This window comes from Dasypus novemcinctus, chromosome 10 (genome assembly GCF_030445035.2).
Source record: "Dasypus novemcinctus isolate mDasNov1 chromosome 10, mDasNov1.1.hap2, whole genome shotgun sequence".
Taxonomy (NCBI): domain Eukaryota; kingdom Metazoa; phylum Chordata; class Mammalia; order Cingulata; family Dasypodidae; genus Dasypus; species Dasypus novemcinctus.
Genome location: NC_080682.1, coordinates 30,829,707 through 30,855,645, shown reverse-complemented (window position 1 = coordinate 30,855,645; position 25,939 = coordinate 30,829,707).

Below are 25,939 nucleotides of genomic sequence, written 5' to 3'. Positions count from 1 at the left end.
GGGACTTTTTATTCATTATTTAAGTTATGGGCTTTTGATTAGATTATATGACCAGAGTGTTTCTGTTTTGTTTTGTTTTGTTTTTTATCCCATCTTTTTTTAAATTATTTTTTAAATATTTTTGTTATTGTCTTTTTTTAAGATATATAGATCACACAAAATGTTACATTAAAAAATATGAGATTCCCACATTCCCCCACTCCTCTCACATCAACAACCACTCTCATCAATGTGGCATATTCATTGCATTTGATGAATGCATTTTGGAGCACTGCTACACAGCATTGATTATAGTTTACATTGTAATTTACTCTTTTCCCCAGTCCATTCAGTGGGTTATGGGAGGGTATATAATGTCCTGCATCTGTCCCTGCAATATCATTCAGGACAACTTCAATTCCTGAAAATGCCCCTTTATCACACCTCTTCTTTCTTCTCCCTGCCCTCAACAACTCCTATGGCAACTGTCTCCACATCAATGATACAATTCCACTGCTAGAGTCACAATAATTCTATAGGAGAATACCAGTAAGTCCACTCTAATCCATATTTTGCTCCTCCATCATGAGGACCCTGTATTGGCAATGCCCACTCCACCCCCAAATTGAGAGGGGGCTTAGATCCCACATGGCCTGTGGATGGGATTCTTCTGCTTGCAGTTGTAGACTCTCAGTTTCTTGGTGTCATGATTGACCATCCTCACCCCCCTGTCAGCTGATCTGGGTAAGTTCAATGAACTGGAGAATGGATGTTGCAACTCTGGTGAGGCACAGGACCCAGCTGGCACATGGACAGTCACATGGCACATGGCCCTACTTTGGAATTTGTGCTCCTGAGTGTGATGGAGTTGGGCTCAGATGTGACCTCTCTACACATGGCTCTTCTGTCACTTTTACTGAACCTGTGGTGGGCGCTGGGGTTGGTGAATGCTCAGGAGACTTGACTCTCAGGGTGGTTTTTAATTCTCTTACTGGGGTCCTTTGTAAAAAGGAGGGATAAAAATCACAGACACTGAACAATGCTTTAAAGACAGAGAGGAACTCAGAAGCTGAGAGGAAAGGGGATTGATGACTGGAACCCAACATATGTCTGATCTCTCCACCCACGCACATTCTGATAAGACCTGCCATGTGCCTGATCACACACAGTTGCAGTTTGGCAGAAATCATGCCTGATAATGCCATGATTTGGTTACTTTTGTGGTCTCAGAACTGTAAGTGTATAAATTAATAAATCTGCATTATAAAAGCCAGTCCATTCTTATATATTTCTTGGAAGCCTTTAGCAACTAAAACAAAAATTGGTGCCACAAAGTGGGGTGATGCTATGCAAATACCAAAATTGTTGACAGGGATTTTAAATTAGATAAGGGGAAGATTTGGGAAGCACTGTGAGATGCTTGATAGAAAAGTCTTAGGTTGCTTTGAAGAGACTGCTGGTAGAAATATGGATGCTAAAGATAATACTGATGTGGTCTTTGCCAGAAATGATGAATGTATCATTGCAGTTGGAAGAAATGTGGTCCATGTGGCACAGAACTTGGAACAATTATGTTCTGATGCAAGATGGAAGGCAGAATTAAAAAGTGACAAGTTTGGTTATTTAGCTGAGGCAGTTTCCAAATCTCCTGGAAATGTGTCTTAATCGATATTACAGGGGACTTTATGAAAAGAAGACACTAATATCCAGAGGCAGAGAAAACCATACAAGAAGTTAGAATTTAATGGAAGAGAGGTCATCATGGGCAAGGAAACATTGATCCAATATATACACATATGTGTAACAACATAAGGTAAGATATGCAACAATTAGTCTTTGTTTCTTCATCAGGTAACAAGATCATTGCTAGTATTTGTAACTACTTTCACCCACTACTCCTTCCATATTCTCTTTACCTTTAATAATCAGCTCACCTGATCATGGTACTTTCCTTGGTAGGGTGATATAAGCATTCATTACTTAAAAACTTAGACAATTTGAACTCATAAGTGGATAGAGTTGTTGTGTTTTACATTGACTTAATCACAGGGCATGGTAGTACTAAGAAATACACACTCTAGACTGTGTCTTCTTTACCTCCATTAAATGTCCCATTTTCCCTTTGTTAATCTGGGTCAATCTCCCCAGTCAGTACAGTACCTCCCTTTTGCCTATGACTCAGAGACATGAGATCAGAATGAACAGTTGGCAGTGTTACGTTTCAATTCAATGGAATCATTGCATTTTACCTGTGAAGCATTCCTACCTTTGGGACCTCTAGGCCAACAGTGCTTAAATTTGCAGGGATAAGAAGAAAATAATATTGCTGGTTGGGAAACGGACTTGGTCCAGTGGTTAGGGCGTCCGTCTACCACATGGGAAGTCCACGGTTCAAACCCCGGGCCTCCTTGACCCGTGTGGAGCTGGCCCATGTGCAGTGCTGATGCGCACAAGAAGTGCCCTGCCACGCAGGGGTGTCCCCCGCGTAGGGGAGCCCCACGTGCAAGGTGTATGCCCCAGAAGGAGAGCCGCCCAGCACGAAAGAAAGTGCAGCCTGCCCAGGAGTGGCGCCGCCCACACTTCCCATGCCTCTGACGACAACAGAAGCAGACAAAGAAACAAGACGCAGCAAATAGACACAGAGAACAGACAACCGGGGGAGGGGAGGAAATTAAATAAATAAATAAATCTTTAAAAAATATATATATAAATTGCTGGTTGATCACATAGGTAATAACGATTACTTGCCACTCCCATTTCTACCCTGTGTAACTGGGTGTGTGAATCTTGGCTATGGGAGAAATAGCAGGTAGAGTGGACATAGATCTGGAGGATATATAGTCCATTAAAAAAATGTATCCAACCTTGCAAGGTATTGCTCCCCTGCAGACATTGTCTCAATCGAAAACTCAATCGAGTTTTCAACAGGCCTTTCCATGGTTCTATCAGTTTAGCTGATTCAGGATGACAGGTTACGTAATGTTAATGAATCCCATCAACATGCACCCACTGGTCATATTTTATTTGCTGTAAAGTGATTTACTTTTGCAGAAATAATGCTTATAAAATAAAATGATGGTGGACAAGCATTCAATTGGTCCCACAGATGGTAGACATGGCAGTAGCATTGTATATAGAGAATGCAAATCAGTATCCATAATAATGCTTTTCTAGTAAGAACAAAATACAGTCCTGCCATGACAAAAGTGGTCCAATGTAAACAGCCTGCCACCAGATATGAAAGAGATCAACTGGTAAATGGTAATGTATCAGGAACTGAGTGTTGGTCTTTGCTACTGGCAGACTGAACACCCAACAGGGTCCATACCTTGGTTAGCCTTAGCAAGTGGATATCTGTGATAGTAAGTCCATGCATAATCTCCATGAAAACTACCATGGCCATATTTTCCTGACCCCTTTGGACAATGACAGGAGTGGCTGCAAAAAAATGTTGACTGGCATTAACACAACAGGTAATCCTATCCACTTGATTATAAAATCCTTCTTGTTAATGAAACAGTCTGGTGAATACTTACATGGGACAAAAATAACTTCACGTTTTATACTCATATAGAAAATTCTATCCATACACCTCTCCTCAAAGAAGAGTTATTCTCCAATTTTTCAACATGTTCCTTCTAAACCCTGATAAGCTGCTTTGCTAAGGAAGAGAGAGAAACTGTAAATGCTAACAAAGACAGCTTTATCCAATCAAATGAGTTTCAGGCTATACCAAATGATTATAACAATTGAGTAATCACAGAAAAGAAGGGAAATTAATTAAAGACATGGGAAAGAATGAAAGTATATACAACCATTCACCAAATCAGGGGAAAACACATCACCTGGTCTCTCTCGAGGCTAGTAAGTCCCTTGCAGCTGGACAGAGTCCCATTTGGAAAAAAAAGTTCCAAGTAGACTGCCTTCTCCTAGGTGACACTTCATCCAACAGTTTAGGGGCTATCCCTTTTAAGGGTTTCTGAACATTAGAACTTCAATGAGCTTTTGCAACTCAAGAGGAATGACCTCATCAAAAGTAACTTGATTTATCCAGCAGGGGTTGGCCAGCCCTCTGCAGGAGAGACTCTCGGGGGTCTTTTGCTCAGTTCTGTTCATGGTACACAAAATAGGAACATGAAAGTTTCAATACACATCAGCTTTAACTTGATATTAACTTCAGTGGGGATACAAACGGGATGTGCAAATATCCTGTTTGGTGCCTTGCTCCTTCTAGACATTTGTTTTTAGTTAATAGGTGGTGGGGTTGCCTGCACAGCAACATTACAACATTCCAAAGGACAAGTTAATCATTCAAAATTCTAGGCTGAAACAGCAGAGACTATTGATGAGAAAGCTCATGAATTCACAATTCTTAATAATTTTCTTACAGTTCATCACAGTCCATCCAAACTGTTTGCCACAGCCCATGAACCTGTGTACAAATGCACCTCTGGCCATTTTTTTACTTCCAAGCAAAATATACTACCAGATACACTGCTTTGAGGTGCTCACTTTTGTATGAACTTCTCTCCACAATGTTCCTTCATTAATATCGTCGAAAGGGCTCTAGTGGGACATCTGTCCACTTCTGAATGATGTCTGTATGTTGTGTAAAACCATCTTTAAACTACTCCCAAATTTTCACTTCTTGTGAGGAATTCCCTAAGAAGCCAAACCTCTGGGCTGTGTATGGGAAGGTAAGATGGAAGAATTGCTGGCTATGGACATTTAAGACACCAGTAACTTACTTGTGCCTCCAAGTACTCCTAGAGCCTGATCTCTCCTAAGCCACTTCCTTCAGATGATGGAGTGCTGCACTGCTTGCCCAACTTAATGACTTAGTGGGTCAGACATTTCCTTATGGGCTTCTCAATTCTCATGGTAAGCATTCAGTTTCTACTAAGACCATCAATAGACTAAAATACTCTCAAAAGGAGAGTAATTACCAGCAAAGGATGGCAAGCTTTGCCTCAAAGCCCCATGTGTCTTCACTAGTGGTTCTCATTTGGAGCCCTTTCAAAGTTTACCACCAGCATTTTTGAATGCCACTGATAATTGAAGAACCATTGGATATGCTGGGTCATTATGGTCCATGTGACAAAGTATCTTGTATGGTAGTCTGGGCTTTTTGCAGAGCATCCTTTTATTCCAGTCCCCAATCAAAACTAGCAGCTTTTTGTGTTTCTTGATAAATGGGTCAGAGTAGCATACTTAAATGAAAAGTATGTTAGCTCCATATTGCTTAGAGTTCAACTAGGCATTCTGCCTGTTTTTGTTTTGTTGTTGTTGTTGTTGTTTTGTATTTTGTGATTTTTTTTTTGTAGGACAAGGAAGATGCAGCCAATTGGAATCCCCCCAAGAAAGAGATATCTTGACATTTTCCTCTGCATTGAATGCCTACAAATTTCACTCAGGTGAAGGCCCCTGAATTTTTGTTAAATTTATTAACCACACACTGGCATGGAAATGTAGTACAAATAATTCTAGAGTAGTTGTAATTTTTGTTCACTAGGTCCAGTCAGCAAAATACCATCAATTTAACTGTCCAGAGTGATGAGTTTTGAAGGGTAATTTGATCAATGCAGCTTCAGAATGGATTATAACATAGGGCTGAATATTTGCTATTCACCTGAAGAATGAAATGACATTGAATCTATTTTTGTGGACTTGCCAGCTAATAGCAAACCTGTGAATATTGTGAAAAAAAAAAACAAAACAAAAACAAAATCAAGACAGCATTTGCCAATCTATAGCTTTATACCAAGAATCTGGGAATGTGTTAATTTTTTTCAAGCAGTGATACTATATGTGAAACAGCAGCTGCGGTTAGAGGAGACACCTGGTTTAGTTTATGACAATTCACTGTCATCCTCTAAGATCATCTGTTTTCTATACAGGTTAAATATTAATGTTGATATGATGCAATCACCATCCTTGCAGTCTTCAAACCTTGATGGTGGTTGTAAGCTTCAGCATCTATGTGTGAATCTCTTTCTGATTTCTGATCTCTATTCAGTTTCATTGGTCAAGGATTTTTTCAACAATGCTACACTCTTGATTATCTTAGCTTTTTAAAAAATCCTAAAATCAGATAATGGGAGTCTTCTAGCTTTATTCTTCTTTTTCAGAATTGTTTTGATTATCTTATTCCTTGGTTTTGGATAGGGATTATAAAATCATCTTGTCTATTTCTGAAGCAAAAACACTTTGCTTAAATTTTAATTTGTTTGCGTTACATGTATAGATAAATTCAGGAATGATCCCTATCAATATAATATTTCTTTATTTTTTATTTTTATTCAGATTTCAAGACCAACATCACCTATCCAATGAGTTAATATCTCTTGGTATGTGTATTAGTTAGTCAAAAGGATGCTGATGCAAAATACCAGTAGTCTATTGACTTTTATAAAGGGTATTTATTTATTTGGGGTAGAAGCTTACAGCTACCAGGTCATAAAGCATATTACTTCCCTCACCAAAATCTGTTGCCACATGTTGGAGCAAAATGGTTGCTGATGTTCTGCCTTCCTCTTTCTCTTAAGTCCCCATGGTCATAGCTTCTTCCAAGATCAGCTGTAGAGTAGGATAAGTCTTGTCTCTCTCCCAGGGCTCATTTTTTTCCAGACTCAAACTGCTCTGTTTTCTCCACAAGGTCAGCTGTGGACTATGAAGCTCTCTAGGTTTTGCCTCTCTCCCCAGGGCTCAATTTTCTCCAGACTCAGCTGCTCTGCTTCGTCTACAAGGCCAGCTGTAAAGTGGCTCATCTCACTCCCTGGGGCCTCTGTCATCTATGGAGCTGTTGTCTCTATTCCTCTTGTTTGTCTCCAACCTAAAAATCCCATTCTCTTCTCTGCCATGTAATTTTTCTGTGAGTATATGCCCACCAAAGGAGTGGAGACACAATATTCTACTGATTTAGCCCAATCAAATCCCTGATCATAATTTAATCATGACCAGAAAAACAGACCAGTTTACAAACATAATCCAATATCTATTTTTGGAATTCAGAAACAATGCCAAATTGCTACAGCATGGGACTCAGGCAGCAAGGTATTTTTAAAAATTATTCTAAAAATTACTTATATATATAAAGCCATGTACTATACCATAACTTAGCATATGCTGTCACCAAGATGAGGCAAGACCACATAAAACTCAAAATTTGTGAGCTTTAACACTACCAGTCTTGTGTATTATAATGTTCTATCACATAGAATATTAGTTATCTCTCTGCTGCCCCAGTTCTACTGCTAATACTGCATGTTCTTTTTTATTGTCTTCTTTTTTAAAGATAAAAAGATCACATAAAATGCTATGTTAAAAAACACAAAAGTTTCCCATATGCCCCACTTCTCGCACCCCTTGCTCCTCCCACATCAATATCCCTTTCATCAGTGAGGCTCATTGACTGCATTTTGTGAATACACCCTGGACCACTGCCACACTGCATGGACCATAGTTTACATTGTAGTTCACACTCCTCTGCAGTCCATCCTGTGAACCATGGGAGGATAAAAAATGTACTACATCTGTCCCTACAATATCATTCAGGACAACTTTAAGCTACAAAAATGCCCCATATCATACCTCTTGTTCCCTCCTCCTGCCCTCAGCAACTCCCATTACCACCATCTCCACATCAATGATATAATTTCTTCCATTGCTAGAGTCACAACAGTTCTGTAGTAGAATACCAGCAAGTACACTCCAACCCATATTATATTCCTCCATCTTGTGGACCCTGGGATGACAATGACCACTTCTCCTCTATAATTGAGAGGGGGCTTACATCCAAAATGGCTGATGGATGCAATTATCCTGCTTGCAATTGTAGACATGTTGGAAACTGAGACACAGTGGTCTCGCAAGTAGAGACATGTTGTCTCCATGGCTACGCTTGCAACGTAAGGAATGCAGTGGTTGAAGGCTTGAAGGCTATCAGGATGATGTCACAGGAAGAGATAAAAATGAGCACATATACTTTATAGTAAATAGAACACTCAGACCCTGTACCTTGAGATATGATTTTTTGAGTTCCTTAGACTATGAGTAATGCTGATAGCTAACTGCATGTTGCTGCTTGTTCTCATGTAGACTGGGGTATATAAAGAACCCCTTATAAACAATAAAGTTGTCTGATGAGTCTCTACTCACAGACCCCTTGATCCCAGCTCTCTCTCTTCCTTTCTCTTTTTAAAATTTTCCTTTTTCTCTTTCTTTCATTCCCAATACTCTTTGGGCCCAAATCTTCAACAAGTGGTGCACAATGTGGGGCCTGAAGAAGTAAGTGAGTCTTCCATAATCATACTGGGAATCCACAGAAAAGACCTCCTTTAGGGTCAAGTGAGACATCCAAAGCAGCGTGACTCAAGTCTTCAAGATTAAGTAAGTAAGTAACATTTCTGTGAAGTCATCAGGGTAATGGGTAATCAAACAGAACATGTGGAAGAATATTCTCAAGTGTTAAAAATTTTGTTGAAGGTTACTGGGGTGCCTGTATAAAGTTATTAATTACTATAATTGTTTGCTTTAATACAAAAGCATTGTTGCTGGTTTCAGCCTCAGGGGCATAATGTTTTAAATTTGAAACAGTGGAGATGTGTAAAGAAAGTTTCAAGAAGAGCATATCCAAAAAGGGAATTCATTCCATTATCAGTATGGGCCTTATGCCACCAGATAGTGGCAGCTTTAGATCCTTTATAATCTGAGGAAGGAGAGAAAGATGAAATTATTATATTTCCTAAGTCCATAAGTAAATTTGAAATAAAAGAAAGTAAATTGGAACAAGAACAGGAGCTTGAGGCCAGCCAGCCAGGGAACAGTGGGGATGGTGCCGGCGGGGGGTGTGCCACCCGACTCACATTAGACTGGCTTCACAGGTGGACAGAATCACACTAACTGACTTCAAAACATACTACAAAGCTACAGTAGTGAAAACAGTATGGTATTGGCACAAGGAGAGACACACTGACCAATGGAACCGAATTGAGAGTTCTGATATAGATCCTCATATATATAGACATATAATATTTGATAAAGTCACCAAACCCTCTCAACTGGGAGAGAATGGCCTCTTCAACAAATGGTGCCTGGAGAACTGGATATCCTTATGTAAAAGAATGAAAGAGGATTACCAACTCACACCTTATACAAAAATCAACTCAAGATGGATCAAAGACCTAAATATAAGAGCCAAGATCATAAAGACTTTGGAAAGCAGTGTAGGGAAGCATCTACAGGACCTTGTAATAGGAAATGGCTTCATGAACTTCACACTAAAAGCACCAGCAGCAAAGGAACAAATAGATAAGTGGGACTTCCTCAAAATTAAAGCCTTCTTCACCTCAAAGGAGTTTGCCAAGAAAGTGAAAAGAGAGCCTACACATGGAAGAAAATATTTGGTGACCATATACCTGATAGGAGACTTATAACCTGCATATAAAAAGAACACCTATATCTTGAAAATAAAAAGACAAACAACCCCTTTAAAAAATGGGAAAAAGATTTAAACAGACACTTCTCCAAAGAAGAAATACAAATGGTTAAAAAGTACATGAAAAAAATGCTCCAAATCTCTAGCTATTAGGGAAATGCAAATCAAAACTACAATGAGATACCATCCTACTCCCATAACAATGGCAGCTATGAAAAAAACAGAAGACTACAAATGCTGGAGAGGATGTGGAGGAATGGGAACACTCATCCACTGCTGGTGGGACTGAAGAAGGATCCAACCATTCTGGAGGATACTTTGGTGGTTTCTCAAAAAAGTAGCTATAGATTTGCCATATGACCTAGCAATTCCATTGCTGGGTATATACCCCGTAGAACTGAAAACAAGGACACAAACCCATAAATGCACACCAATGTTCATAGCAGCATTGTTCACTATTGCCAAAAGTTGGAATCAACAGATGAATGGATAAATAAAATGTGGTATATACATTCAATGGAATACTACTCAGTTTTAAGAATGAATGCACTACAAACACATGCGATAACATGGATGAATCTTGAGAACCTTATGTTGAGTGAAGCAACCCAGGCATTGAAGGACAAATAATACATAACCTCAATGATATGTAATTAATAAGCCAAGCTGTCTTGGAGAGCTAGAGACTGGATAATAGGCTTAAAGGAATTGGGGGGTAGAGGAAGGATGTAAGCTGACACCTACATGGGTGAAATCTATGATAAGCTGGAGGTAAGTATTTGTACAAGGAAGGGATAAAATGGGGGCATAGGGATACCTTTGGGTAGGGCTTTGTAGGTGTGAGGGGGGCTAGGGTTGGGAGGATGGATATATTGCCCAAGAAATTGGGGGAAGGGTGAGGAGACATATGAACATAGGAGATTGTCAGGTATTGGGTTGAGAATAAAATGTTGAGAAAAATTTTTCAAAAATAATATAAGGAAGGTTACCTGTTTAAGATGCTCAAAGTGGAGAATCTGATGCAGGATAGGCCTCTAGGGAGTGTGTGAGTGCTCGTTTTGTCATAGTGGATAATAACATTGCTTAGAGATCCATATGATGAGAGTGAAGGTATACCCACATCCTGGAGAGGACTGATGTTCTCAAATAGAGGGAATTATATCTCTTGAAAGAAATGGTGGCTCCCAGTGCATTAGGGCAGTTGAGCATGTCAAGCCCTCAACACTGTTGCAGGTATCTTTGAACATGTCCTTTCAAGCAATGAAGATTGATTGTCACTGTGGGCCCTGAGGGGAGGGGAAAAGAGGTATTGAATAGAAGGAATCAATGTAACTGTGGGGCAATGTAAGTGTTCCACAAGATCATGCATGGATGTATATAGGACATGTTAAATTACACAGAAAATGTATACGGGCCTATAGGCTAAAATGTAAATCATAATGTAAAACATAAGATAACTAAAAATTTAGAAAATTGTATAGTCTAAAATATAAACCACAATATAAACCAAAGTGCTACCTCGTTTGAAAGCTATTATCTCAATATCTGTACATCAGTATCTGTAAATATAGTATGAACATGTAAAAAGATTATTGCTGTGGAAGGGAAAAGGGTTTTATATTGGATATGTGGGAACACTATATTGTATATATGAATTACTGTGATCTAAAACTTTTGTGAAGAGAAACTTAATAATTAGGAAAAAAAAGAAAAAGAAAGGACATAGACACTGAGGAAAAGATGGAAGAAACTGCCTTGCCAATTTGCATACAGGGTGACACTTATTGCAGTGATGGAAGGCAAAACATCATAAACAAAGCTTTTGCATTTCTTATTTTTTTGATATCCCAATTTATTGTTACCTTAATTTTTCTAAATTAATATGTATTCTATATCTAACCTTTAAACATATCACTATATTCCATTTTACTATTAATGGAACCTGGCAATACATTGGGCTTCATTTTTTAAGAAGTTTTGCATCACAGAGAGGTTCAACAATGGCAGGGGAGGAATACTGGTGTGGGATCTTATTGACCGGGGACACATGGTTGACAGGGAGTTCTCCAGGGCCTATATCCAGGGTACATAAAAATGTTTGGATATTTCATAGTGGTTACAGTTAAAAACAACAACTGAGGGACTGCTAAGTTCCTAACCAGGGAAGCTCTATCACATTCCCCAATGGAACAGCAACCTTCCCCCAAGAGTAGCGGCAAAGACCAAAAAAGAAGGAAAGTCCAGTGAGCCCTTGAGACTAATGACTATGCTTGTGAGACTGTGCACCTGAAATAAGAACAAGGCCTAGAGCTGCAGGGTGCATAAGAGTTACCTCCTAAGAGCCTCCATATTGCTCAAATGTGGCCATTCTCAAAGCCAAACTCAGCATGTAAATGCATTGCCTTCCCCCCAGAGTGGGACATGACTCCCAGGGATGAGCCTCCCTGGCACTGAGGGATTACTACCAAGTACCAGCCGATGATGTAACTAGAAAATGACCTTGAATAAAAGGGTCAACTCGGGCCAGCAGAATATCTCAACCTACATATATACCAGGAATTAAAAATGCTTTTTGACCTGAATAAAAGGGGGAAATGGAAAGGAAAAATGAGTTTATATGGCTATGAGTCTCCAAAAAAGAGCTGGGAGGTCATCAGAGGGGTTGCCCTTATGCACACCTGAGCAGAGTCCCAGAGACAGATAAAGTAGATACAACCCCAGGTATTGGTTCTTCTGAGGCCTACAGAGACCCACAGGTTCTATGGTCATGGCAGATGGAGTTCAGTGCCATGTCAGTTGGCCCTACTTTGGAGTTTGTGTTTCTGTGTGATGGAGTTGGACTCAGATGTGATCTTTGTTCATAAGCCTCTCCTGTTACTTTTGCCAGACCTGCATTTGGTGCTGGGGTTTAGTGTATATCCAGGGGACCTGTCCATGTCATAGCCAGTCCCTGAGCCTCAACAGACTTGCAACTCTTACCCTCTGGTTTATTGGATTTATCCCACTCAGCTAACATGGACGTGAAGAAGGTCAACCACCACACCAGAGAGCCAAGAGTGCCTACGACTGAAAGCAGGAGAATTGCATCCATCATCCATGTGGAATATTGATGTGGAGTAGACACAACCATTCCAGGGTCCACAGGATGGATGAATAGAGTATGGATTAGATGGACTTATTTATATTCTATTCATGAACTATTGTGATTCATAATCGAAGAAAATGTAGCATTGATTTGGAGAAAGTGGCCATGGTAGCTGCTGTGGGTAGGGAGTGGGAAGAAGAGATGTGATATGGGGCATTTTCAGGTCTTGGAGCTGCAGGGACAGTTACCAAACATTGTATGTCCTCCCATGGCCCACTGGGTGGACTGGGGGAGAGTGTAAACTATAATGTGGACCATTGACCATGTGATGCAGCAGTACTCAGAGATGTATTCACCAACTGCAATGAATATTCCATGAAGATGGAGGATGTTGTTGTTATGGGAGGAGTGGGGTGAGAGGGGTGGGAGGTATATGGGGACCTCATGTTTTTTTAATGTAACATCAAAAAAATAAAGGCAAAAATTTTAAATTAAAAAGTAAAAAATATATAAAGTGAAAAAAAAGAAAAGAAAACATAAGGAACTGAAAAAAAAAATATATATATACAGTGTTAGATAACTGCTATGGGAAGTAAATACAGCTTTGATTATGGGTGGAGCAGATGTGATTGTAAATAGGATAGTAATGGATTGTCTTTTTTAGGAAAAGAATGAGAGAAGTCCATGCAGTTATCTGAAGAAAGGGAATACAAATCACCATATAAAAAGAATACAAATCACTCTATTTGATATACAAATCACTATATAAAAAGAATAAAAGTCACTTGCAGGCAAAAATATATCTAATATCACTGCTTATGTTTAAAAATGATAAACATAGGAAAATGATGAAAACATACCTTCTTAAATTTGCACTGTGTGGTAGAGAAAAGTAAAACTGCAATTCTATATTACCTAGAGGCATATTTAAAAGGAAATATTAGTTAATGCTTAAAATGGACAGGGTTCCTATTCAGAATAATGGAAATGTTTTTGTGTATTTTATATATAAATATATGAATAAAACTCTCAGAAATGATTGATATTTCTATTTTCTTTAATAATTTAAAATATCTTCCAAATTTTCTTCCATGTTCACATATACTTTTTTCTATAACTTAGGTATTTCACAAGATTTTATATTGCTTTAAAACCAAATATTGAAGTGCTTGTTTTCCTTTTTAGCTGATGGTTTATGAGTAAGTTTAGCCAAAAACATTCTCATAACAAAAGATATTGTGCATTCAAAATTTTGCAAGAATGTAAGCATTTTGATGATCATGGTTAAAATTTATTAGTACTGTATTAAATTCTTTCCATTCAGCATATGAGTCCATATTTAAAATAACTATGGATTTAGAATTATTTTCTTGTACAATTGAGAAGACACAATTTAACTTTCAGTGACATACAAAAGGAATATAGTTAAAAATTTGGCAGTTCTAAATTCTAAACCCTGGATTCTTCAGTCCAAAGCATCACCCTTTAAGACTGAGGTATATTTCTTTGCTACAGAATAAATGGAACAATTTCTGAAGGAACTCTCCATAATAAATTCTCTGTTATTGAAATATACATGGGGATTTTTATAACACAATTTAAAGAATAACATGACTTTTTTTTTTTTTTTTTTAAAGATTTATTTATTTATTTAATTTCCCCCCTCCCCTGGTTGTCTGTTCTTGGTGTCTATTTGTTGCGTCTTGTTTCTTTGTCTGCTTTTGTTTCTTTTGTCTGCTTCTGTTGTCGTCAGCGGCACAGGAAGTGTGGGCGGCGCCATTCCTGGGCAGGCTGCACTTTCTTTTCACGCTGGGCGGCTTTCCTCATGGGCGCACTCCTTGCGCGTGGGGGCTCCCCCACGCGGGGGACACCCTTGCGTGGCACGGCACTCCTTGCGCGCATCAGCACTGCGCATGGCCAGCTCCACACGGGTCGAGGAGGCCCGGGGTTTGAACCGCGGACCTCCCATATGGTAGACGGACGCCCTAACCACTGGGCCAAAGTCCGTTTCCCTAACATGACTTTTTAAAAATTTTATTTTTACTTATTAGTTGCCCTTAAAATCACATGTAATTAAATGACAGAATTAACAAATATTTTATGGCTTCCAATTACTATGTAGATTTCTGAAAACATGTTTTCGAAATGTTCCAATCATGCATGGTCTAATAGAGCATGGCTCAGCAAAAAATGCAAATTAATTACTGTATTTAGAAATAGAATAAATAAATACCCAAATAAGATGGAAAAGATGCACTTAAATATTCAGCATTATCATTTATTTCTGTTGCCTGAAAACATCTCTCTTCTACATATCTCTAGTGAAAACATTTTTCACCTCTTTGTTCATAAGACTGTAAATGAGTGGATTCAGCACAGAAATTTCCATAGTATAAAACAGAGGCCACTTGATCCTTTCCTAAGGAGTAGGACTCTTTGGTTTTAAATAAATAAAACTTGCAGTGCCAAAATAGACGGCGAGTCCCAGGAGGTAGGAAGCACAAGTAGAGAAGGCTTTGCATTATTCATAAGTGCAATTAATTTTCAGGATAGTAGACAGAAAGGACACATAGGACACAGAGATTGTGTTGAGACACCATTATGTTAAAACTACCAACAATGTTTATCATGATTTTAGCTTCACGAGTATCAGTGCAAAATAGGACTAAAAGTGGGATTGTGCCACAGAAAAATAATAGACTACATAGGAGTTGCAGAAACACAAACTATTCACGAAAAGAAAGTTGACTAATGATTCAGTGAACCCAGTCAGGTAGGACCCAGTGATGAGAGTGAAGCAGAGCCTCCTGGACATATAACAACTGTGTAGTGAAGAGGATTGCAGATGGCTACAGAGCAGTCATAGGTCATTGAAGAGAGAAAGAAAAATTCAGTGACAGCCAAGAAGAAAAAGAAAGACATCTCGGTGAAGTAGCCAATGTATGAAATAGACCTGTTTCAAGTCAGTAAGTTCTCTAAGGTTTTAGGTGTGATGACTGTTGAGTAGCTGAGGTCAAGCAATGAAAGGCGAGTCCGGGAAAAATACATGGGGGTGTGAAGAAGGAGACTGAGGCAATTAATTGCTACCATCCCTCCATTTCCAAGGAAGGTAATAAGTTACATCATGAGAAATAATATAAAGAAGACCCTCGGGATTACTTTGGAGATGTCAATCCCATAAGGATGTAGTCAGACACATTTGTGCTATCCCTACTATCCATAGCTTTTAACTGATGAAAACTGTTGAGAAATCAAAGAAGATACTTAATAAATGACTTCCAAACTCTTTTTGTTTATAAGAGTGATCTGGCATATTTTAAAACACCATCTTAGTGATTCCAGAGAATTGTAGTAAAAAGTAATTTGCAAAATATGACTGAAAAATTCTTAGTTTGTCTGCCAAATTTAAATTAGGCAAAATCAATATTTGTATATTATATAATAGAAACACAGGAACGCACATATATATGTTCCATAAAAAAAGAACATAACACCATTATAAATACATCTCTTCATTTCTACATTTATCTGCTATTACTATTGTACACAATTTAGAGGAGAAAAAAACACAGAAAGTTAAGTAACTTACCTGGAGTCACAACCTTTAAGTATTGTTGGCTTTGTGATTCTACCAAGATAGTTTGAATCCACAGATCATGCTCATAACACTCCATCTTCCTTATATTTAATTTCAGCAAATAGAAAAAATGTTACTCATGGAATTAACAATTACAGAGTTTTAATGTATCATTACTGTTCTTTTCTATCCAATATTACTTAGTACAAATGACATATCAGAAATTAAAACCTTACGTATATTATTAAAAAGCACACATTACTGATAATTTTCATATACTATTTAACAGATTATTTAATCAAATTTCCCCCAGCAATTATATTTTCAATATACACACATTGCTTGATGACTATCATTCCATAAGTTTTATACTTCCATTTATACAAATCATAGCATTACTTAAGTAAGGCCTACATAATATATATAGATATATGCATATATTTCTAGTAATATCCCCGTATTTTGAGAAAAACTAAAAATGTCTAACATTGAGATTAATACCTACCATAAGTTAAAGTTGTTGCAATACTTCTTCTAGCATTATTTGTATAGAAATTTGTCAATTATAAGTTTTTCTCACAAATAAAAGATGTAAACCATTTAAAGAGCCTGAAATTTCTATGATGTAACTTTTGTTTCCTGTGAGATAAGTTGTTTAATTTTTTTGGATAATTTTTTTAAGGTAAAATAAATCAATCTAAATTTTTTCTTCAGTTCCTGGTAAAATAGATGTTCAACTGGAAGTTATTTCTAACATGTGTACTGGGGACCTACTGTGAACATAAGTATAGCAGAGTATCTGTTACCTTGCACACTGATAATGCAAGGTCACTTATATTGAGGATTGCTGGTAAGGAAACATTTGGTTATCTTTTGAGCCAATTTCAAAGGAAGGCTGCTTGATATGATGCCAAGGATAAAACTTCAAAGACTCATGCATCTGTGTCAGTTTGTAACATAAACAGAATTGCCTATAAAGCCCCTTAGAAGTCACATAATTTTGAGTAGCATTTATTGTATTCTTTGGTGATGTTATAAATTTGACTGGATAAGAAGAGTATGTTTTTCTAGAGAAATGTTAAGTTAATCTGTATCTGAAAAGCCAGATCATTACCAGGCATGCAATAGCACATTTCATACAGTGAAATAGTTTTACATTTAAAGTGAACACTGTCATAGGATTAAACAATGTTTATTACCCCAAAATTATTATACAACAAAATTCAGACAAAAAGCAAAATCATTCATAAATATTGTTATTCTTTAGGTATACCTTCTTCCATATATCTTTTTTTGTGTATATAAAACTTATTTATACTTAAGATTAAGTATTTATATACATTTATCACACTGAATTTTTGGTACTATCTTTATTATTAAGTATTTATAATACACCTTGACCTATGCTAAAATAGCCTTTTGTAAAACCCAAAACTTCTTGGATTTTGCATTGCTGCAGCTTAACAAACTTCTTTCTAGGAATGTGTACCACCTGATAAATGAACATTTTTGAGGCATCACAAGGAAATCATGGTAGAAGTTCTCAAGTGAGGTGTGAGAGTATCTACTAATTCACTAACACAACATATGTATTGTAATCATCTACAATGTTTGTGCAACTTGTTTTATTATTTAATGTATTGGCTTTTATTATATTAATAGAAATATGAGAAAAGAAAGTAAAAACCTTTGCTGAGATAAGTAGTTTTTATAATTATATTAATGACTAAAAGCTTACTTCTTCTATGTAGAAGTGGATGAAATCTATTATTGTGACTCTTGCACTGATTATTGATGAGGAAATCAATTTTCATTTAGATAGAGAAGCAGATAGTACAAGGGAAGCTGTTTACACTGCAGAAGTTCAGGAGAACATGATTGCTTGGATCAAGATATGACAAAATAATATATATTTGGTTACTGTATATTATTGAATTCATCAAAAATTCAGTGATTGTAAGAAAAACTTATTTGAAGAGCAAAAGGCCATTATCAATTTATTTTACAATAGATGACCTTGGGGTTTTTGATATTCTATCAATCTACTTCAATAGAGTTTACTCTTACCTTGAAAATCACCATGGGGGAGTTTTTCTTAACAGCATTCAAATCAGTTTTTATGTTCATTAAGTATACTTTAAATTATATAGGAATTAGTCAAAGAAAGAATAATTAAAAAAAACATTTTATTATTAGTTTTTTTGTTGAATCTTTATTGTGGGGAAAAAATATATAATGTCCAATACTAAAATTATTTTTGTAGAAATCAGGAGTAAGAAACAGAAAGGAAACATGTCTTCATTTTCATATATTTCAACAAAATTTACCTTTATCCCTGACAACTATTCAATGTCATTATTTTTTAAATTCCATTTATGCTTTTAATTTTCTCAATTTTGATGTGATTTGAGGCTCTTAAGGAATTTTCTAATTTTCTGGAAATTTGGCTCTATTAATATTTTATGTTCTCATTCCTATGTCTGGAATACAAAGATCTACTCTTTCTAATATGAGAGCAATTTTACAGTTTTATTCTGATGCTTATATTTACTGATACCCATTTTGACATCATTTTGCTATTCATCTATTACTTAGAAACATCATATTGAAGCAGGCTAGTAAGATAGGGATTCAATAGATGGATCTGGAACCTGGCAAGAAGTCCATGTGGACATAAATAATCCCAAGATGGCTACTAGAAGACCCTGCCCCAAAATTCTGCCACTCAGAAGAAGACTTGCTCCAGAAGCCAGGAGAAGCCCCAGATATCCTCCAAGGACTTTATCATTGGGCCCTCCTGGGAGATTGATGGGGGAAATAAGCAGCCAAAACTACAAACAGCTGGCACTCCTCCCCTGCCATTAGCAAAGGGGTGGGATAATTAACAGTTCAAAAGGCAGGCACAGGGCTTAAGCTCTCTCATGTGCTCTCTTGCCTCTGGACCCAGATTCCAGCTGCCTTCTTCCCCACTTGAATCATCATGCAAGTAAAACATGGGCATTTATAACCTATATTGGGAAATTGTAGCCTGTAAATCAGTCCTTTTTATTACTTTTCAGCCCTTTCCTCTCTACCTGGGACCCCTGCTCAGTTATTTTCTCCCATTTCTCTTCCCTCCCTACCTGAATAAATTACTGGCCTACTTCCCCTGGTGTGTTCTTGAAATTCATTTCTGCAGGGTAGCCAAGAACTGAAACAAAATCCAGTAACAATGTAGTTGTCCATTACATTTTGATTGAAATAATTGCAAGGCCTTTAATTGGAGTGATTAGTCCCTTACATTTAAAATTATTATTTATTTGACATTTCATGTCAAAATTTTGTAATTCTATTCTTCTTCCATGGTTTCTTTTTAGCTAATATAATATTTAATATTAAAATCTATTTTTCTGTTGGATTTTTTAACCATATTTCATTTCATTATATTGTCAATGTTTCTCTAAGGATAAAATTTGCATCCTTTAATTATTTTATTGCTCTTAAGATTATTATGAATGCTTCTCAAAAATTCAGATGGCAGCATAAGGAACTCCAGTTTCTGTTCACCAACAGAATATTTGAAAAATTACAATCAAGGTCCAAACTATTATCCTCAAAATTCCAGAAAAATAGTTAAATAATTGCTGTAACAGGATTAGTCCTGAATCAAAAAATGCAACCTAAATCTGATACCACAAATTCACCTCTAATCTATCCCCTCAGTGACACTTTGTGTAGTGGACCTAAATTTTTATTGTGGATCACTGAGTTGTTTTGGAGGAAGCAGAATATCCCCTTTGGGCATACAGGAGCATGTGTATAACTTCCAGTCAATCTAGTGGCAGCCAAAAATGGTGACTCTGGAGTCTTATCTCCTTCTTGCTCTTCCCAGAACTGTCCCTGCAGGCAGATCAGATTGTAATTGTTAAAATAGTGTAAGAAACAATTAATTCAAATCTGCCTGAAGCACAGAAATCCTGGCTTTTGTTCTTACAATGAAGCATCCAGAAGGGGGAAATTCTATTTCACAGGGATAGGGGAGGAATTCCAATTCTAGTAAATGGGGATTCTAAGACCCAAAAAGAAGTCCAGGACAAGACAAAGTCTCAGAAATGCTCCAGTGTTCCAAAAATACCAACATTCCAAAAAAATTAATCAGAAGGAGCACTTCCTAACTCATTATTTGTGGTTAATCCATAATTTAATCCAAGCCATTTTATGGCATTTCCTTTGGCCACTAGGAAACTAAGAAAATCTTCTAGAGGGAAACATAATTTAACCTCTGTAGGCTATTGTGTTAGACAATAATTCCTTAGCATGTACACCAAAAATCAGGAGCAAATTAAAACAAAAGTATAGATATTTGGGACTTCACAAATATTTTTAAAATATGGTGAACAAATGTTCTTTATCAAGTAAGTAAAAACAAAATCTACAGAATGATTTAAAAAATTTGGAAATTATGTACCTGAGAAACATTCATTATCCAAAATATATACAGAAAATCTTGCAGATTTACAACAAAATGATACATAATCTGTGGCAGTTTGATATTATTTATGAATCCCCAAAAAAGAGTTTGTAAACTGGCCTGTTCTCTGGGTAGGATAACCTTTGATTGTATTAGATTTAGCTGTGATGTGTTTGATTAAATTATGTTAAGATTAGGCCTTTGATTCAACCAAGTCAGTAGGACAGTTAGTATTCAGTCCCCACCCTTTTGTTGGGCAGATATAAAAGGATTTGAACTCAAGAGGACATAACAGGAACAGAGAGATATCCATAGATGTGGCAGAGGAGAAAACTTTGATCCTGCCACCCTGTGAAGAGAGATGAACCAGTTGTCTGATAATTAGCAAAGGAGCAGTTGACAAAACCTGGAAAGAAATGAACTCTGCCATACTGTTATAGGAAGCACTGAGAGATGAACCCTATGCCAACCTATAGCTGAGGTTGTAAGAAGCTGGGCCCATGGATCCTAAAGAGCAAGAAGGCCTGAGATACCATGCAGGTATCACCAATCATCTTGCTTCAATGTGTGGCAACAGACTTCAGTGAGAAAGCAACCAGAGTTGTACTCTTTAGGGCCTTTTAACTATAAGCTTCTATCACAGATACATACCTTTTATAAAAGCCAACAGATTTCTGGTACATTACATTAGCACCTCCTTGACTGACTAATACAAAATCCAATTTTTTAAATGGAAAAAAAAAAGAGATTTTCCCCCAAAAGAGATAAATTTTCAATAAGCACATGAAAAGATGCACAACATTAATACCATTAGTGTATTAGTCAGCCAAGGGGGTGTTGATGCAAACTACCAGAAATTGGTTGGTTTTTATAAAGGGTATTTATTTGGGGTAGGAGCTTATAGATACCAGGCCATAGCATAAGTTAATTCCCTCACTGAAGTCTATTTTCACATGTTGGAGCAAGATGGCTGCTGACAACTGCAAGGGTTCAGGCTTCCTGGGTTCCTCTGGGCTCATGTCCTCTGTTTTCTCCACAAGGTCAGCTGTAGAATATGAGATTCTCTAGGCTTTGCCTCTCTCTACAAGGTCAGCTCTAGACTATCAGGCAAATGGCTGTGCCTCTCTTCCTGGGGCTCCAGCTTAAGACTTCAGCATCAAGCTCCAACATCAACAGTCCAACATTAAAAGCCCTCCAATTCTGTCTTCTGCCAATGCCTTTTTTCTGTGAGTCCCAACCACCAAGTGGCAAGGACTCAATGCCCTACTGGCACTTTTACTTAATTGAGCAAATCTCCAAATCCAATATAATCTCATATGCCCAGAGGAAAAGACCAATTTACAAACATAATCCAATATTTCTTTTTGGAATTCATCAAAAATATTAAACTGCTAAATTAGGTAAATGCAAATCAAAGGAACAATGAGATATACTTGCACACCCATTAGAATGCCTATAATAAAAAGAAAAAAAAAACCCAGAAAATAACAAGTGTTGGAGATGATGTGGAGAAATCAAACACTTGTTCATTGTTGCTGGGAATGCAAAATTATGTTGTTGTAGCTTCTGCCAGAAACAGTTTGGAAGCTCCTCAGAAAGTTAAGTATATGGCCAGACAATCTCACTTCCAGGTATATACCTTACAGAATTGAAATCAAGGACTTGAACAGATATTTTTGTAGGGGGACTAATCATAATTGGCATAAAAAGGAAACAACTATTGCAGTTTGGTAGTGTTTATGAATTCCAAAAATAGGTACGGATTATATTTGTAAACTGGTCTGCATCTCTGGGCATATTAGATTATATTGGATCCAGAGGCTTCACTTTTACTTGATTAAATAATGATTAAGGCTTTGATTGGGCCATGTCTGTAGGACATTTAATCTCCACCGCCTTGGTGGGTGGGGACTGTCAGGGAAAACACACTGCAGAGAAGGGAGGCTGGAGTTTTGATCCTGGGTCCTGGGAAGTAATCACACAGAAGTGTTTGGTCATGAGGCAGAGGTCTGGGGAAGAGAGATAATCTGTTCCCCTGACAGTTCACAGCTGATATTGTGGTGAAAGCAAACCATATGAGCCTGGAGAGAATTGAGCCCTAGGGAGAGAGACAAAGCCTAGAGAGCATGACAGTCTACAGCTGACCTTGTGGAAAGAACAGAGCACCTAAGCCTGAAGAGAAATGAGCCCTGGGAGAGAGATGAGACTTACTCCAGCCTACAGCTGATAGTGCAAGTAGCTGGGACCATGGAGCCTTAAGAGGAAGAGGGAGGCTAACGTTTGGCAGCCATCTTGTTCCAACACATGGCAACAGACTTTGGTAAGGGAAGTAATTTATATGCTCTATGGCCTGGTACTGTAAACTTCTACCCCAAATAAATACTCTTTTTTAATAGCCCACAGACTTCCGGTATTTTGCATTAGCACCCCTTTGGCTGGCTAATCCATCATTGTCTATCATCACTTTAATGGATAAGCAAAAGTTGGTATATACATAAAAAGGAATAATGAATATTATTCCACCATAAAAAAAACATTTGATTTCTCAAACATGCAACAACATACAAGAAAATTGAAGACATCACATTGATTGAAATTAACAAGACCCAAAAGGACAAACACTGTATGATCTCAGGGATAAGATGTGATTAGAATATGCAAATTCATAGTGTCAAAAACTAGAATAAAGGTTACCAGGGCTGAGGCTGTGGGTAGGGAATGGGGAATTAATGCTTAGTTTCTACGGAGTTTCTGTTTGGGTTGACAGAAAAGTTTTGCTAATGAATGGTTGTGGTGGTAACACAAAGTGAATAGTAACATCACTGAATTTTACATTTGTAAGTTGTTAAAATGCAAAATATTAGGTTATATATGTATGGTAGTTTGAAACTATATATACCCCAGAAATCATATTCTTGAAGGACATTCCTTTGGGTACAAACCTATTTTGTGTCAGACCATTTGATTATGCTATGTCTTTTAAGGCCTGTCCTAGGATGGGTCTTAACCATCTTACTGATGTTCTTTATTAGAGAGTGAAATTCAGACAGAGAGAGAGAAAGCCTCAGAAGTGAGAAGGTGAAAGCAATGAAACCTGGATGAGAATGTGGAAAGACCAGCAGATGCAGTCTTGTGCGTTGGCATGTGACAGAGGAGTTTGGGATTTCCAACATCCAGTCTCTATATCACACTTGTGATTCATAAATACTTTTACTAGATATAGAATTTTTTTTTTGCCATATTACTCTATAGAATTTTTCTCCTTCTAGTGTAATTGTTTCTTCTAGGAAGCTAGCTATAATTGATATGTTCCTCTCTTCCTTCAGGACAAACTTGCTGCTGTTACCATAAATATGGCTATTTTCAGTAGAAAAGCAGAAGGGCATGCCCGATCCTGCACCACAAAGGAGAACTATGCCTCATTGAGAAAGTGATTTATTGCAAGTGCTTGAGCAAGAAACTGGGGGAATCTTTCCCAAACCAGTTCAAAGTCAGAATCCAAGTCATTGTGGGTTTTTTTTAGGCAAAGAAAAGAGTGTAGGGATCAAGGAGAGTAAGTGCAATTTCTCAATTCTTTGTTGTCTTAAGTTCCATCAAACTTGCTTTTGTTTTCCCAGTTTCAAAAGGTAATTAACCACAGTTTATATATTGTTGTGCAGGTGCCTACGTGCAAGGTCTTCATGACTCCTTTCTCAGCCGACCACTCAAGGACATCAAAGTTTGTTTGTTTTTTTGTTTTGTTTTTTGTCTCTAAGGAAAGTGAAATATTTACTGGGTCATAAGGTGATCTTGAAGCCATTCTGTCTGTTTTAGCTGTGAGATTTTACTTTATTCGTGTAAGTAGAACTGAGAAGATCTGGTTAATATTTTTGGGGAAAATAAGTGCAAAGAGTAAACTTTTAAGATTAGATTAATAGAAAACAAGCTCTGCTGGGTCTGAGAGAAGGTGTTCGAATTTTTAGAGCTACTTAAGTGGAGAAAATTTTAGTAAACATATTGTTCAGCTATCAATGCTTATGAGATTTCTTACTCTTACATTTCTAAAATTCTTTCCAGAGTTTGTTTTATAGGCAGTCAAACTTGGTCACAGTCAAACTCACCTGCAAGTGGGAAGTCAGAGCATGCTCAGACACAGACACCTTGTTCTCTTCCCCTGGAATGAATCTGAGACAATAGGAACAGAAATCACCATCCTCAGAAGCAAGATTCAGGCATGAGGAGGCATCAGAAGAAATGACATGCAAGGAGTGCCTCAAGATGGAATATAAGATTCAGCCCACTGGCATATTTCAAACATATATAGATATAATCCTTTAAACTGTTAGTCAGTATATGCTAATCTTAATCCTCATCTTTGTTCCCATGTCCTTTGGTTTTCATCCTGTAAATCTCCCTGAAGTTCTTGGATAGGGGAGATAGATTTGAGTTTATCTCCTATCTTCTTGCTAGTCAACATGCAAAAATATCTCTTTTTTTTTCCAAAATACTGGTGGGACAGTATTGGGTTCTGTGTGAATCAAGCAAAAAGCCCATTGCTGGGTATAAATTTTGTGATCCAGATGTGACTATTAGGTCTCAGGATTGACTGCCCAAGGTTCTGTGGGATCTTGGAAGGGAGCATGGGATCTACTAGCTGATTCTAAGTGGCACATTCTTGATTACTTGGTCTGGATGGTCTGGAGGCTTATTGATAGGGGTCCTTCCTGCTCTAGCATGATACTCCAAGCCCCTCTGCTATACATTTTAATTTTGAGTAAAGAAATGACTCTGACAGCAGTTGTCTCCTGATTGAGTAACTTCATATGGACACTTGTTTTCTTTTGAATATACACCATAGAATTGTATGTTTGAGTCCTGCCCTTTAGGGTAATGTCTGCTTTGGGAGTGCCAAGAGAAAATGACAATATAGGAGAATTTAGTTATAGAATGTCCTTATAAGGATCTGGATTACTAGGTTACTCGATTAAAAATAAATTCTCTGAATTGGAAATTTCCATGGTAATTAGTGTGGTTTAAAGTGGAGATTATGTTCAGGCTTTAGGCATTAAAGACTCTCTGTCAGTTGACATGAGTTTGGCAGTGAAATGCTACTTGAGGGACTTTCACTCTTATGATAAGCCTCTGCTTCTAAAAAAAAGTCTTCCATGCTAACTTACTGTGGTCATGGACAGGTAAGATTGATGCTAGCTTAACTGTCACTCTTGAGGCCATTTATTTCTCTTCAACTAAGGACAGCTGGTCATGTGTTGACAATTAGAGCACAGACCACCCACTAGCTTAAAGAAGTATCCTGTGCAAGGCACACTGTAAAATAAAACCATAACCTAACCCTGGAATCATCTCTTATGGTGTGAAGATTTTGTTCTCAGAAAGAATCATCACCACGGGAAATTATAATAGCATACTGGGCAG